The 11,428-nt window shown below is 31.9% G+C and overlaps 1 protein-coding gene across 2 annotated transcripts in view; it reads left to right on the top strand.

Moving 5' to 3' along the window:
- The window catches only part of LOC106677151 (trypsin-7), a 107,992-nt gene that overhangs the window by 54,467 nt on the left and 42,097 nt on the right, over positions 1-11,428 (top strand). The window lies entirely within an intron of this gene.

The following is an 11,428-nucleotide window of genomic DNA, read 5'->3' as shown; positions in this document are numbered from 1 at the left end:
TTTTTTTTTTTTTTTCAAAATGTTATGAAGAAAATTAAGCGTTCCTGGTTTGTAGCTTGAAAAGTATAAGCTTTTTTCACTGTTATTGTACAGCAATCGATTCCTCTCTATCCGAGGAATAAGATAAAAGCATTACTGATTCTATTTAGCTATATTACATTTATAAAAAATTATAAAAACATAATGTGGCTCGGGATAAAGTAGATAGAATAACTTTTTTTTTAAGAGAGCATTTCATATATTCATTTTTAGGATCATTTCAAATCTCTTAATACCATTTTTTAAAGAAATTAAAAATTAGAAATTTTTCACCTCGATTTATTCGGCAAATTTTTTATTTCTCTTGGTGACTGTTGTTGTTGATTGTTGCTTAAAGGCGTAAAACCCTCTGGTCATCAACGCCTATGGTATGATAAAAGTAAAAAAAAAAAATGATAAAAAAAAATAAATAAATAAAAGTCGAAGAGGAGTTATAATTTATAAAGAAGGCGATGTGCTTTTAAAAATTTAAACACTAATGTAATTTTAGCTTCCTCATATGTGAGAGCTTCTGATAAATTTGGGGTCAGTCCTATCCTGTTTATTGCTGGCAAATAGTGATTACATTCTTCAAAAATATGTCTAATCGTTAGAATGGACTGACAATATTTGCACGTTGGAGGTGGCAGTTTTCTGATGAGGTGAGAGTGCGTGAGGTGAGTATGAACTATTCTCAAGCGGGTTAGAGCAGTCTTGGTGACTGTTGTTCATATTATCCTCCATAATTCCACTGCCTTTTACCCAATTCCTACGTTAATAGAACCGATGGGAAGTTAAATGTCTGCTTACATAAACGTAGGCCGAAATAGTCCCCATAGGAAATATGGGTTTCAAATTGGGGAAAAAATTCACATGTTTTATTTTATATCTCCAGTTCTAATTTGTTTAATTAGACCCAGTTTGTGCCCTTTGGTGCAGTTTGTAGAGCCCTAAACCACTGTCTACCAAGTTTGGCTATTTTTTTTTTAAAGGTACCAAGGGCGAAAAGTTTGGACTAAAAAATCGTATTTTCCGAAAAATATATAAACAAGTATATAAATAGAAAAAAAAATATTGTTTTTTTAAAACTTTTATATTAGTAGTTGTTTATTTTTATTTTGAATCTTTTGCTGTTGTATATATTTATTGTATATAATGCATAGAATTAAGAATGAACAAAAATTTCTTATAATTAGATATATTTATTTATGTTTTTGTTATTTTAATTTACAAGGAATTGTTTTTAAACTGTCAGGGGGGGGAGTTAGATTCCACCATCTGGCCTCATCAGTTGACAGAGATCTATATCAGCTGATTTAATGTATATTGGGAATTTCAAGGAGAAATAATCTAGTCTTTTAGTTGGACACGTCATTGTTACTTCTCGTACTTTTTTCTCAATTTTAACTTTTAATCGTAGCTAAGCATAAGATTTATGTATGAGGGTTAAGATGTTTGTTACAGATAAAGAAGTTAAGCAACGTTGAAGGTGGTCAGTACTCGTATGAGTGACCACCGTAATGGGTATTTACTCATATCGGAAGACATGCTTCGCCCATCCTACTGAAGGCATCTCACAGACTGGGCTGATGATCCTACTCTCTACACCTTCTTCATGAATCGTATTTGTGGTTGTTCGGGACAACAGCACGCGGTAAAGGATCTCCACAGTCTATAGCACCAACAGAAAAAAATAAAAATAATAATAATAAAAATGTTTTAAGCAGTTTTTTTGGCCAAAAAAATAGGTGTTATATAACATTGTCCAAAAGTTATATTTTTCAATAAAAAGATTGGATCTTCTTAAGTTTTTACCATTTTCTAAAAACTTGAAAATTCGCATACGTTTTGCCGAAATTCATTGAAATTCACTTATAATCAAATACTGGGCACATTCAGGCACTGTTCTCAAACATTGCCAAGAATTATTTATTCAAATAATTTTACTAAATCATCGAGTTTTCTGAATTTCAAATGTTATATTTTAAAATCATTGTCCTTATCTTTAAGCCATTTTTCAATTAAAGTATTGATTTTTGTCTTCAACTTTCTCTACATTGAAGCAATACCCTGAGCAGAGCTGCCAGTATCTCCTACTTGTAACCTATTTTAATACAGAAAAAAAACAAAAAAACTATTTTCTCAATACCCAAAATAAAAATGATACTTTTTTTTTAATAATAGTTTTTCTGACAAGCTTACATACTATGATTACAGTCATTTCATCTAACGCAGATAGGTTATATAGAAAAATATAGAATTGGACAAATTTTCATATAGGAGGTATTGGCAGTTCAAAGTCAATATCCTATAATGATAGATGATAAATTAAATTTACTAACAATGAAAAAAATGGCACCTAAACATTTCTTAATGGTGTGGTGCTTACAAACCCTGGAAATTTTTTCTGATCATTGAATTCGAAAAGAATTTTAACAGCGATATCATTTTTTATTTCGATCAATATGTATAATTTATGGAAATTAAAACAAAAATTCTTTCGCATCTTTTTCTCTTTTAAACTTACTATCAATTCTTTAAAATAATTTAATTTTTAATTGAAATATAATTTCATATTTGCTTGTAAGTAAAAATATTACATTCACTCTAACTTATTGTTTTGTTTTTTTATTAATTTCATCATTTTTGGTTTCAACGATTTTGGGCAATAAATGTATCAGAGTTCTTGAACCAGTTCTTTCTCATGTTTCGCTTTTAACATTAACTTTCTCATTTGTTGATCTGAAAAACCACCCTACACAAAGTGTCTTCTTTAAATTGTTTCTAGACATTATACAGAGATTATTTACAGAACAACCCACTGGTGATTTGGAATGTTGATTTTCCATTTAAATTAGAAGGTTATCTCCTGAACAAAACTCCATTGTTTTTAACCATTTCTTATTAATATTTGTGTGTTTCGATTTTATTATTCTTCTGCAAGGGTATATTTCAAAACTAATTTCTTCAGAAAAAACTGAAAACTAATATTAACATAAATATTTGAAGGTACACCTAACCCAACTACCCAACCTACGTAACTGGTTTTTGCAAACATGCAGAAAGAATTTAATTGTTCGCCTTTCGTTGCACATCACTGACTGTGAAAAAAATACCTTTTTTCAGAAATGCTTAATCATGAAGCATGTGCAGACAGTTGTGTTTCCTATTTACCTCTTGTAACAACTTCCGGTTCTCAAGTTCTTTTGTCTACTCCATACTGGTTCGGTGACCTCGACTACTGTATTCGTCATGTCCGCCGAGGAAACTCCCGCCTAATGGTTCCGTCACGACCGTAAGAACAGTATGAAGAATGAGAAGGGGAGTATATCAGTTCATTCATTGCTGGATGAAAGGGATCGCTTCAATGGATAATGAGTCGAATGAAAATGTAGTCCGGGGGATAATTCATAAATCAGTTTTTAAATGAGAGATGAAATTCTCTCTTATTATTCCATTCATGATTTTCTATTATTTTATAATCAGGACTATCGTATGTATTTAAAGAATAGTTGGGACGATAAAAAAAAAAATTATACCTTATAAACCACTGAATCATATACATGAGATGGGTTGGGATGGATAAAAAATATAACAAACAGTAATTTAATATAATTATGTCCTAAACAATACCTCAGTGTGGTTGTCAATAATTTACTGACTATCCTGACCCACTCTGAGGCGTACAAATTAAGGCATAGACTCGGGCAGATTTTTCGTTGGCTCATTTTTACACAAATTATATTAAGAATTTGGTACCCCCAACCATCGTCTTTATCATTAATATCGTGATATATATACCCAAAAGTGATGATATCTGATTTTAACGAAAATTTGTTCTACTGTTCATACGAAAGATTTGTAAAGATGCTTATACCTATCAAGCCCATCGTCTTAAAAAATTAGATCCCGCTCCTCATTAATTTAATAAAAAATAGATAAATATATTTTAAAACCTTATTAATAATAATAACATCTCATTATTAACATACACAATTTTGATCCAAATTACTCTCAACTTTTATTTTCAGAAACTCTGCAACGTTTCGGCCCTCAGGCCATTTTCAAGGAGACAACCTATAAAAATTTTAGTTTTTATATTAATTACATTATTTCCTTAGAAACATACTGATATCTTTATCATGATAACATCGATGTTTTTAACGCTTTCACCAATTGTTCATTTTTTTTTTTCTAAAAGTAACTAAATGAAAACAAAAAATTTACAGTATAAACAGATTCCTACCAATAATATGGTGGGATGAAAAAATTATCTCCAACTTTTACGCTAACGACATGATAAAGATAAATTACGACAAGAAAAACATCGATGTTTTAAAATATCTATGCTCAATATTAAAATATCATTGCAATCAAATCTTTGCCAAAAATATATCGATGTTTTTGAACAACTATTTCAGAAAAATAAGGTCTGTTCTAACGATCACGCATTCTACGGTCTGTAAAAAGTGGTTTTTGAAACTAAGTATCCGACATCGACTACAAAAAACATCGATGTTTTAAAATAACGTTCTTACAATACATTACCCAAATACATCCACTTGATCATCAAATCAGATTTTGAACATTCATTTGAGAAACATAACGTCTGTTCCAACGATCACACATTCTACGGCCTGTCAGAAGTGGTTTTTGAAACAAAGAATCCGACATCGATTAAAAAAACATATATGTATTTTGGGTAATGTATGGTAAGCAACGATATTTTAAAACATCGATTTTTTTTGTAGTCGATGTCGGTTTCTTAGTTTCAAAAACCACTTTTTACAGACCGTAGAATGCGTGATCGTTGGAACAGACCTTATGTTCCTGAAATAGTTTTTCAAAAACATCGATGTATTTTGGGTAATGTATTCTAAGCAACAATATTTTAAGACATCGATGTTTTTTGTAGTCGATGTTCTATTCTTTGATTGAAGCACTTCAGACTGACCGGAACATGCATAGTCGTCGGAACAGACCTTCTGTTACTGAAATGGTTAAAAAAAAATCAATGTTTTTCAAAATCGATGTTTTAAAATATCAATTTTTTTTGTCGATGTCGCATCTCTAATCCATGGCAATTTTAGCTATTAGTTTCAACTATAGATAATTTTTTTTATCCTCATCACCAGGTTTAGTGATGTCAGTAATCAGTAAGAATATGTACTTTTTTCTTTCTTTTATTTTTTTTAAACTATAAGAATGTCTAATTTATAAATTTATGATAATTGTATAAGATCCGTTCCAAATCTTTTAAAGTGAGAATTTATCGTTGTACAATAATTTAATAATAAAAACATTATTTAATTCAACTTTCATCGTAAATCATGAAGCTGACTCTCTACAACTTCTTCCTTCTAGAAAGCCATTGTTCTTTGATGCAGTAGACCTCGGATAGATAATCTATAGATATTGTCTCCTCTCCTAATGTCCTATTGTACTTTCAATTAATATCCCTATCTGAATTACACTACAGATTGTGATGTAAAGACGAAAGTGGGTGAATATTGTGCATAAAGGAAAGTGCGATAGTTGATATTACATGTAATTGAATGTTATCGCAATGAGGCACATAGAGATAGTTGATATGATGGAATGAAATTTTCGAAATGGAAAAAAAAAATCATTTTTTTTATGTAAAACATTCATATAAATTGTATGCACTTAGCCTGGAAAACAATGATGCAAGCTCCTTATAAAACGAATAGTAGACTGGGAGCTCTAGCTGTTTCTCCTCATTCCCTTGAAAGGCCAATGTTGAAGCCAACGTTTAGTAAGATCGTAAAAAATATTATAGTCATAGTAATAAAAATGCTTCTAGCAATTTCAGTTTTTTTTTAAAAAACAAAACAGAAAACATAATACCGCTGATCATAAAATAAAATAATATTCCCTAGATAATAACAGCCAGCGCAATTAATTATATAAATTATTTTCAATTAATGGTTATAACCCTAAATTACTTCGTGATATGTACGTATAAAGAGGATATAACCCTCTTTGTTCCTGTACCAGTCAACGGCAGGCAGCCGTTTCAAAGAAAGATGTTATAACAAGATGTAACTTCCTCTAAGAACTTGTTCTGACCAGGGTGAAGATAAATGGAAAATAAACCAAGATACTTTTATCTTTGAAGTTTTTTTATGGGCTACATTGCCCCATATTTTTTTAAAAATTTTAATCTTTTTAAAAAATTAAAATATTATAAATGTACTTCCTAAAAACTTTTTTTAAAGGGGCGCTACCTCTCGAGTAGATGTAGCACTGAAGTTCAACTGTTCGGTTTATAAGGAGAAGCTTAGATCGTGGTTTTAATATTTTATACCATTTGAATGAATGTTTTACGTAAGAAATATTTTTTCCCCTTCCTGTAAGAAGTTGTTTTGACAAGACTGGAGGAAAAATGAAAATAAACGAAGATAAATCTTGGAAAATTTAATGTTTAGACTAACGTTGTGCGGCTACTTTCATTCATTTTTTTGAAAATTTTTAATTTAAGTTTAATTATCCCACAGTATCCTTTCCTGTCGAACAGAATTACTTAGAACTACATCTGGACAAACCACTGACATGGAACCCTCGTACAAGACTGAAAAGATAGGAAACTGCTCGTCGATTCGGACTATTACAACATTTACTAGACAAACGGTCTAAATTTCCAATCCATTACAAAAGAATGATCTACATGACTATAGTAATGCCTGTCTGGACATACGGAGTTGAGCTTTGGGGCTCCACTAAACCTTCAAATTTCTCTCGTATTCAATCCTTACAATCCAAAATCCTTCATAAAATCCTTAATGCTTCTTACTTTGTAATCAAGTCATCCATCAGGATCTCAATGTTCACCTATGTAACCGATCTAGCCCTAACCAGACATCATCCCTTCCATTAGAAACTCCCTAACCACCAAACCCACTAAAACTTTAATTATCCTGAGTATTTATATATTATTTACTGTTAGTATTTATTTATTATTATTTTTTAAAGGGTTTCTTTTTTTTATCTGGGTAATTATAAAGCATCTTCTAGAATTCTTAAACCAATGCTTTCTAGTGAAAGTATGGAAAAATATAAAACTATGGTAGTATTTTGTAACGGATTGGCAATTTAGACCGTATGTCTAGTAAATGTTGTAATAGTCGGAATCGACGAGCAGTTTCCTCTCTTTTCAATCTATATCAACCTTAAATATGTGATTTCAGTTCCGAACTACTTTTCATTTTTGAGCATGGCTGACCACATAAAGACATGCGAAATATAAAAATATTGAAGTTAACTAAAATTTACATACTCCTCTATATAATAATATCGAAAATACAAAGAATGATTTTGTGGAGTCAGTTATCCAATCAACTGAAACGTTCATAAATATAGTTTACGGTAAACTAAAAAAACTGACTATTTAATAACTATGGTGGTTTAATATACTTTAATCAAAATTGTATGAGCCTTATTTGTGAAAATCGGGAAAATCGAGGGTATAATGTGGTACTTGTGATCAGTCGATTCTACTGAAAAAGTTGATGTCACATTCCAAGCATATATCAACCCTTTTTTTAAATAATTTATTTATTTATTAAATAAATCAAAAATTAGTAGGCTATTCTGCCCAGGTCATTTTCTTTATTCTAAGTTCAAAACCTATTTATTTAAAATTTAAAAAATTAAAAATAAATGTTAATGTTTTTAAATTTTAAATAAATAGGTTTTGAACTTAGAATAAAGAAAATGACCTGGGCAGAATAGCCTGCAATAGAAATTGTAAATTAATGTGAGGAGGAGTTTTGTATTGAAGATGGCTAGAAAGGCCGAAACGTTGGACTAATGAAAAATAAAGTGTTGAGACAGAATTGGATACTAATTTCTGATTTATTTAATAAATAATTACCTTGTCTCAAAAAATTTTGAAATAATATAATTAAAATTTATTTATTGTTATTTACAACTGTACGAAATTTATGACAAATGGCGTAAAAGAGGTGTGTGAAATTAACAACCATAATTTGGCAAATGTCGAAGAGTTTATTTATCTGGGTCAGTTAATATCATTCACGGATAGAGGAGCAAAGGAGGTCCAGAGAAGATTGGCACTCGTCTGGCAAAAGTTTTGGTCCCTCAGGCATATGATGAAGGGAAAACAGGTATTGACCTTAAAAGGCAGGTCTTCGATAGTTGCATTAGCCCATAGGTCACAGGAGAGGAAATTACAGGTGTGGCAAAATAATATTGGAAGACGCTTTGTGAATGTGAGGAAAACAGATAGAATAAAAAATGCTTGAATCCAGAATGAAACAGGACTCACTGAAGATGACAAGAGTGAGAAAATGGAAATGGGCATGGTATCTCCTTCGATGTGAAGATGGTCAAAAATTGCCACATAATGGACTCCATACGACCTTCAAAGAAGAAGAGGGCGTCAAAAGAAAAGATGGAGCGATATGTTCAAGAGGATGGCAGGACCTATCTGGTGGAAAGCTGCTAGGGACAGGGATGTCTGGAAGAAAAAAGGGAAAGAACTCGTCTCCCAATAGGGCCGGTCACCCCGGGAAGTGCTGACTATTACTCCCGAAAGGGAAGGCTTATGCAGGAAAGGATACAGAAAGATGGAAAGATAATTGATAGAAATTAATGTTTTGTCAACTATTATATATAGATAAATTTATTTATTTCTTTTTTCCCTCTATCTTGTTTAAATGTTTATATTGTATTTTGTATTGATTTTTATTTATTGCATAAATAAAAGGCTATTTCATTTCACTTACAACTGTATAAAAATATATACAACAATTAAATTTGCTATAGGTAACATAATGACATTATACAAACATGTGGAGAATCTACCCATTGATAGAACTCCAATAACATTTCTAGAGGAGAAGATCTCGAGGCCATCTTCTTTTCAGACCCCTAGGTGAATTATTAGGTGATGAAGGAAAAGCCAGATTAGAAACAAGCGGATTTGGGTGGTTAGGGAGTTTATCATGGAAGGAATGGTATCTGGATCTGGCCAAATCGGCAACATATGAAACATTGAGGTCCTGATGGATGACTAGTAAATAAGGAGCATTAAGGATTTTGGACTACAAGGATTGGATTCCAGAGGAATTTGATGGTTTAGTGGAGCCCCAAATGTCCAGATAGGCCTTATAGTCATGTAGATAAGTCTTTTGTAATGGATTGGGACTTTAGACCGTATGTCTAGTAAATGTTGTAATAGTCAGAATCGACGAGCAGTTTCCTGTCATTTCTGTCTATATCAACCTTAAATATGTAATTTCAGTTCCAAACTACTTTTCATTTTTGAGCAAGGCTGACCACATACAGACATGTGAAATATAAAAATATTTCCTAAATTTTACACTCTCCTCTTAACCATTTATACAACACTGAATTCTTATAGAATCGACATCGAAAATACTGAGAATAATTTTGATGAGTCAGCTATCCAATCAACTGAAACGTGCATATATATATAAAGTTAAATTTTTAAAAATGACTATTTAATAACTATGGTGACTTGAAACCATTTGTCAGAAAAAATTATCATTGAGCACTTGACAATGAGCATATGTTGGCAGCAAAATTTAATAATTAGAGAAAATGGTCGGGGGTGCGTTCAGCAAAAAGAACATAAGTAAACAAAAAATATATTTATTTATGCCGACGTTTCGACCTGAGTTTCAGGTCTGCATCAGAGATTTTGAAGCTGCGGGTCCTAGCTATAACTCGCTTAGCTACACCTCATCATTTAGTTTTAGAATTTAAAAAAAATGAAAAATCGATTACATAAAGAACTTCCGGTCAGTCGATTTTATGGATTAAGTTGTAATATACCAGACATATTGAAATTAAATTAAAATCTGTAACACTACAACCCATGAAGGGTCAGGGGCTCAGTACTTTCTAAGGGAGTACTGTTACTAGATCATCGGTTGTGTGCAAGAATCACGTTGGACCGCCGGATTTTTACCCAATTAAGAGTAATTTATGAGGGTAGATGGACCCCAGGAGGGCTCCAGGACCTACAGCGTTGACTCACAGCTACAGTGTAACATAAAACAGTTTTCTACTTCACCGGATTCGATCCCGAGTCCTTGGAATTAGTACCATCGCGCCTAACCACGGTGCCACCGCGCTCCCATACCAGACATATACCCGATTTAAATATATAATTTCAGTTTTTGTATTGTAAACTGTAATTTGTATTCTTTTACTTTTAACCTTCTGAAATACTAATGACGTTTTATAGGACGATCAATGGACAAAATTAATAAATTAATGAAAATTGATTATACTTAAATTAATTTGACCTTTGTGAACGACCAAGAATAAAACGTTCAAATTAAACAAATAAAGTTGGTACAATTTATCATTTGCTAATAGTTGAATTGATAACTTCAATGTTATATAACAATCATGATGAATAATGATGAGGCACCTTCATTGACTATCGAACATCAATTGCATCCTCATTGTCGAACATACAATCGGTTCTTATTGTATGTCTAAATCAGATTGCAGTAGTGTCTAGGGTGTATGTGCCTAGTGTTTCAGAGTAGTCTGCTTGACAATTTTCGTTCTAGCAAATGTAGGTAGGTAGTATATGTTTGGACGATATCACTGGGGAGAGTAAATGTTGACCGCGATATTCCCTACTTTTGGAACCAATATGAGCTTTTCCAGTTTATTGAAAAGTGGGTATATATGCACCGGAGATGCAGATTGCAGTTCCGCCTAGTTTCGAACGCAATAACTCACGCCTTGAACAAGCAAGCGATGGAGGATTGAAATAGTTAATATATTCTTTAACATTACTTTTCAAAATCTTTTAATAAATAAATAAATGTTTAATTTTCAGAGAAACAAGTTCTTATGTAAAAAAATTTCTTAACTTTAACGCAATCAGATGACAGTAATTTTTTTTTTTTTTTAATAATTTATTTATTGTTATTTACAATGTATACACATATATACAACAAGTAAATTTGCTGTAGGTGACATATTGACATGATAAAAACATGTGGAGAATCTACCCACTGATAGAACTCCAATAACATTTCTAGAGGAGAAGATCTCGAGGGCATCTTCTTTTCAGACGCCTAGGAGGATTATTAGGTAATGAAGGAGAAGCCAGGTTAGAAACAAGTGGATTTGGGTGGTTGAGAAGTTTATTATGGAAGGAACGGTATCTGGTTCTGGCCAAATCGGCAATATATGGAATATTGAGGTCCTGATGGATGACTTGATTTGTGACAAAGTAAGGAGCATTAAGGATTTTGGACTGTAAGGATTGGAGTCTGGAGGAATTTGATGGTTTAGTGGAGCCCCAAAGCTCAACTCCGTATGTCCAGATAGGCGACAGTAATTTAAATTTAGGTTTCACTTACCTTTATATGTATTCATA

Source organism: Halyomorpha halys, unplaced genomic scaffold (assembly GCF_000696795.3).
Source record: "Halyomorpha halys isolate HHAL.00 unplaced genomic scaffold, Hhal_1.1 Scaffold88.1, whole genome shotgun sequence".
NCBI lineage: Eukaryota > Metazoa > Arthropoda > Insecta > Hemiptera > Pentatomidae > Halyomorpha > Halyomorpha halys.
Note: the sequence above shows the minus strand (reverse complement) of the source record. Positions and strands in the feature narration are given on the sequence as shown.